The 6,020-nt window shown below is 52.0% G+C and overlaps 1 protein-coding gene across 2 annotated transcripts in view; it reads right to left on the minus strand.

Moving 5' to 3' along the window:
* PLXNA1 (plexin A1) overlaps positions 1-5,564 on the minus strand; it is a 356,246-nt gene extending 350,682 nt beyond the window's left edge. For both annotated transcript variants that reach the window (XM_075938786.1, XM_075938783.1), the window contains exon 1: positions 5,436-5,564. The gene's annotated coding sequence lies outside the window, so the exon portion shown is untranslated. The remainder of the gene's footprint in view (positions 1-5,435) is intronic.
* Between the last annotated feature and the right edge of the window lie 456 nt (positions 5,565-6,020).

A 6,020-nucleotide genomic window follows, 5' to 3' on the forward strand; every position in this document is an offset into this window, starting at 1 on the left:
TCAGCTGGAATAAGGAATGGGGGCCACAGACACTCTAGCGGTCATCTCCTGTTTGCACACACTCCTGCATGCATGCTGGCTGTGTGGATTTAAAGTGTGTCTGTTTCATTCCATGTAACCCAGAGGCTTCTGCATGAAAATGAAATATCTAGCTGCCGCACAGCTAGCCTTTAAACCACTCGGGGACCTTTTACTGAACACAACAGCCATATCCTCAGCTGGTGTCTGGCTCATTGGGCCTGATCCTCAGCTGATGCAGCTTTGTTCTTCTTGGTCTCTGAGGACAGGACAAGAAGCACAAATGAGCTTAAACTGCAGCAAGGGAGGTTTAGGTTGGACCAGGGCTGGCCCACATTTTGGCAACTGAGGCGGGGAGCTCAAATGACACTCCCATGTCCCCTCGCCTGCCTGTTATGTCTCTTGTGCCCTTCTTCCTCCAGAACAGCACTCTACCACCACTGTGCATCTAGAGCAGAGAGAATACATATGCATCAGCAGTGGACACAATTTTCTACATTCTGGGTCCTAGCGGCACCCCCCACACACACTCTGGCACCTGAGGCGGCTGCCTCAGTTCACCTCATGGTAAGGCCATCCCTAGGTTGGACAGTAGGAAAAACTTCCTAACTGTCAGGGTGGTTAAACACTGGAATAAATTGCCTAAGGAGGTTGTGGAATCTCCATCACTGGAGATATTTAGACAGTAGGTTAGACAGACACCTGTCAGGGATGATGTAGTTCAGGGCTACTCAACACGCGGCGCATGGGCCGTTTGTGGCCCGCAGTGCAGTTTGGGTTTACGTGGGGTTCATCACACGGTCCATGGGTGGAAGCCAGAACAAAAAAGTAATCAATATAATGGACTTCTGTCGATAAGCATTTTAGTAGTTAAATGCCTGGAGTGTCACTGCTCATTAAAAGTGCTGTCATATGGGTGGAAATTGGGTAACTATTGCATTTTATTAATATCAGCAGAACTGACTTAAATGGGGCCTGAGTGTTGTGTAGTCTTGCCCTAATCTTTGTATTTATGCCCATCAGTGTGAAAGAAGCTGTTTGCAAATATATGTGCATGTATATGCAACCACACTTAAGTTGCAGCCCTGGGCATGTGCTGTGAGTATCACTGTGGTCCCTGGGGCTTCCAAAGTTGAGTAGCCCTGATCTAGATGGTGCTTGGTCCTGCCATGAGGGCAGGGGACTGGACTTGATGATCTCTTGAGGTCCCTTCCAGTTTTAGTGTGCTATGATTCTACGAAGAAGTGAGTGGAGCAATCACAGCCCAGGTGTCTTTCCAAGTAAAGTCAATAGAAGTTGCGTCCAAATCTGTTGCTTGGTTCCAGGTAACCTGGTCATTCAAGCTGTTTATCTGGCAGGGGTGAAAGGGGTCAAATCATGTCAGAAGCACATTTGCAGAAGCCTCAACAACCCTGGTAGGGCCTGAGGTCTGGGCCCAGGCTCAACCTATAGCTGACAAGGTTTAGCCCTGCCCTCCTTGTCCAGCAGAACCCAGTTAACAAACCCATTTGGCTGGAATCTCTTTAAAACAGAGCTGGATGTAAAGCAGAACCCTGGACCGAAACACCCCTAAACTCCTGGGGAGGTGGGAGAGACACAGAGCTGGATTTTCAGACTGGGCCCATCTCCAGTTTGAACATGATTCCTTAAGCCCACCTGGACCTTGGCATGAATGGGGCCTGTTTTTTGCAAAGAGCTGGGCTGTTGCTGTTCCTTACTGTCCTCCTGAGAACGTTGTTAATCTCCTCTTGAAGCGATCACAGCTGGTTGCTAGGGAAATTATGGTGGTATCACAGCATGAGGATTATGACTTCAGGTGGGGAATAAGCAGCTGGAGCCAATAAATTCTTAAAGAGCCTCCCCTCTCACGCCCCTGCACATGGCCAGAGTAAACGCAGAGCAATGCAGAGAACAGCTCATCCTAGAAGCAAAACCCCTCCTGACAGAACCTCTGGAGAGGCCTGACAGTCTCTAAGCCCTCCCTGCTATAGGTTGTGCTCATCAGCTCTCCTGAGCTACTGCCCAGCATGGTCAGATCTGTATTCCCATGGAACCCCCCCTCCCACGATAGCAGCAGGAAGTAGTGCTGGCAACTGAGCCAGCACTGAATGAATGCTCCAACACGGGGCCATGGTTTGCCCTCTTGCAGACAAGTCAGAAACCCAAGGCCCTGAGTATCCCACAGCCATTGAATTGCTGAGGGCGCATGGCAGCAGTTCTGGGGAGGTTCTTTCATAGCAAGTTCATACAGATTGTGTTTCCCTAGTTTGCTTACAAGGCGGCCAAGTGGGACTGTGCCAAAGGCTTTACTCAGATTAAGACAGATCTAACACTGACCTACTGCACTGGGTGTTTTTAATCTAGTGTAGGTACTACAAAGGCCTCATTACCGTAGTATCTGAGTGAGTCACAGGACTGGGGCTGAGGTTCCTGAGGATCTCAGTTCTTGTCTTCTAGGCTCTGCTTCCCCATCATACCAGTAAGTCACTATATTGAGTTCCACTGCATTACTGTTGGCCTCCCTTTCACCAGCGCATACTGGGACCCGCCCTGGAGCTGCTACTAGGAATGTTAATAGTTAACATCACCCTTCATGGTGCTCTGTGGGCAGGAATGCTCCAGCCAGCCTGAGGGAGGGCAGGGGGAATCCTGATTAACTGGTTAACTAATTAAATTGGATGTTACATTCCTAGTTGCTAGAGGGGAGGACAGAAGTAGGTTAAACTGGTCCATCTACCCACTTGGCTGGCACCCCAAAATCTGGATGCAGATTCTAATGTGCAAGCATTTGGTATGTTCCACTTCAGGGTTTAATCAACTGCAAAGACCTACCTGACTCAGAGAGAGCACCTATGCAAATAAAATGTGGTTCCTGTGGGGACATCCCAAAGGAATCAACTAAAGGTGCATACATCTCTTTATCCCCGTTGTGCAGATGGGGAAACTTAGGCACAGAAAAAGGAAGTGAGTCGTTCATCACCACCCAACGAGTCAGCTACTCCCAATTCCCTGTCCAAACCACCAGATTGCACTCCTCTTCAGGGCTCAGACTAGGGATGTAAAATCCCATTTAACTGATTAACCCGGGGTGGCTAACCCACTAGAGACAAAGAACCAAAATAGTGGTGGATAAAGTGTGACGAGCCACATATGGGTGGGAGTGGGGGAGAGTTGAAGAGCCACATACGGGGGCTCCAGGCTGGAGAGTGTTGGGGTCAGGTGGAGGGTTGGGGTACTGAGCGAGCCGCATTCTTGTGGCTGTGAGGGTGCAGAAGTTTGGGCTGGGGTGCAGGAGGGGCTCAGGGCAGGGAGGCTGGGAGTAAGATGGGCTCAGGATACAGATCTGCAGTGTGTGGATGGTGCAGGAGTGTTGTGGCAGAAGACTGGGGATGTGAGGGTGCAGGAGTTTGGGGATGAGAGGCGCTCAGGACAGGGGGTTCCAGTGTATGATAGACTCAGGTTTGGAGTCTGCGGAGGTACAGGAGTGTTATGATGCTGCGGACAGATGGGGGCTTGGCCCCAAATTGGGGCTTGTTGGCCAGGCTTCATTTTTAAATAAAATATGTCAAACACAAAATGTTTCAGCGTTGTCTTTATTTATGAGAGGGGCAGGGAACCTGTTTTGAGTCAGGGGTCACTGACCCACAGAAAAGTCAGTCGGGGCCACACAAGTGAGATGCAAAAAAAAACAACTGCTCCAACCTCCCTCCCCCCCCCCCCAAGCCTCACTAATGTGGCCCAACTGTGCTGGTGGGGGCAGGTTGCTGGGGTTTGGCCAGGGGGACGGGACAGAGACAGCTAGGGCCAGTACCTGGGGATCCTGGTTCTCAGGAAGCACACTGGCTGCTCTTCCCCTCCCCTCCCCCAGGAACCTCCCTGCTCTAACCCAATCCCCCTCCTCCCCACTTTAACTTAATTCTGGGGTCCTGGAGCCACCGCTACAGCCACGTGTCTCCCTCCAGGCGCTGGGGCATGTGCGCTGAGCGGCTGGCACACCATGCACACCCCCGCCAACCCAATCCCCCTCCCTTCCGTTCCCCAGAGCCAGACACCTCCCCTCCCCACTCTAACCCAATCCTCCTCTACCACTAACCTTATGCCCAGGTCCCAGAGTTGCCACTGGCGCCACCGCCACCCCTGAAGCCCTCGTCACTGCCACTGCCTGCGCTCAGCAGCCGGCTACTAGCACATACAGACTGGGACATGGTCTGCAACCTGGCCTGCACATGCAGGATATGACACAGTACGCTGGGGGCCGTGAGCAGCTGACCTGAGCGGTTCCGGGTTCCATCCGGGTTCTGTCAGGAGCCGCCATTTTTTTTTCATGCGACTCGTGAGCCGCGGGTTGGCCACCTCTGGGTTAACCGGTTAAACACGGTTAACGGATTAAAGGGAGGCTAGGGGGAATGGGTTGCTCCAGCCTCACGGGGGTAGAGCAGCCACCCTGCCATGGACAGGGGCTGTTCCAGCCAACCGGTCAGAACAACCCCTGCCTGCAGTGGGCCCCGAGGCTGGTGCAGTTCCCCGCTCTCAGTGGACAGCGAGCTGCTCCAGCCCCTACTGGTTAACCAGAACCAGTGTGCAGCACCCATTAAGGTGAGGCTTACTAGTTAATCCATTAACCATTCTCATCCCTAGCTCAGACTAGAACCCAGAAGGCTCCACTCCGAATCCACAGCCCTACCTAGATGATTCTTCCCTCCCAAAGCCCAAACCAGAAGCCAGGATTCCTTAATGTGATGCTCCCTACTCTAACCACTCCACAAGCCTTTGTCTCTGGCCTTTCTACTGCCCCACTGTGCACCAACCCCCAGTGCCTTCTTTTACAGAGCAGAGCCTACAAAGGGTTACCCTTGTAATTAGCAGCTACTTGGGAAGGCAGCACAACACCAAAGCAGGAGGAACTTTATTTTTTAATCTATTTTTTTTTTAAAAAAAGCCTCAGCGCAAGCCTGCTTTTAAATTCAAATGTGCAATATGGGCCAGCGCCTTGGAACCAGACTGAAACAGCGGATTTGGGCAAGGAAACAAGGAATATTTCATTTCAGCTCCGTCCAAGCCGTCTTGATTTATACAGTACTTTGTGCAGGCAGAAAAAACCATTCTCAGGGCTTTGCAGCTTTAGTAATTAGCTCTCCGCCTACCGCCCCACACAATGGGCAGGTGACAATGGAAAGGCACATGTCAGAAGCAGGGGATGCCCAGGGGACTGGGCAAGTGAGGCCAAGTTCTCACCTCTGGCGTACTGGTTCCAATAGCAGCAAATCAGTGAGGGCTCAGGGTTGGGACTGCTATGTGTGGGGAGCCCTGTGGATCAAGGCTCAGGTGCACAGCGAGAACCCCTTGTTAGCAATGGCACAGCTGAACCAGTGCACAGGTCAGCTGCAAGTCATAATCACAACAGTAATAACGCCTACCTCCGACACAGCCGGTGTGTCCAGGGACAAGCCAGGCCCAACACCATTTCAGTCACCACTGTTGCACCCTGCGCTGATCAGGGTGCTTTATTGATCACATCCGCATAGCACTGGCATGCACACCCTCACTGAGCTTCCAAAGTCCAGTCCAGGCCTGCAGAGGGGTCAGATCAAACCTAGGCGGGATTAGTCAGGGCAGCCTCTTCTCCGGCTGTGCCAAAGCCCTGGTCAGGCCTCCAAGAGGGACAGGGCACTGCAGTTACTCACACATTACCTGAGGGGCTCATTCGGTGGCCTGCATGAAAAGAGATGGGGGGGACTCTGGCCAGTCCCCAGAGGGCGGATGTGCTCATCATTAAACTCCTCACCCCAAGGACACTCTCTGGAAATCTCTGCAGTAAGGAAAGAGCTCACCATTCTGGAGGTGCGGTGAACATTCCTGCATGTGTACACGCGTGTGCGTGTGTGTGTGTAAATGACACAAGATGACATCATAGGACTTTTCTGTCTCTAATGTATGTGGTTCTGTGACAATATGGACTCCCCTGGCCTCCCCTCTCACCTGTAAGAGTTGCCTCTCCCCAA

Source organism: Pelodiscus sinensis, chromosome 11, assembly GCF_049634645.1.
Source record: "Pelodiscus sinensis isolate JC-2024 chromosome 11, ASM4963464v1, whole genome shotgun sequence".
Classification (NCBI taxonomy): domain Eukaryota; kingdom Metazoa; phylum Chordata; order Testudines; family Trionychidae; genus Pelodiscus; species Pelodiscus sinensis.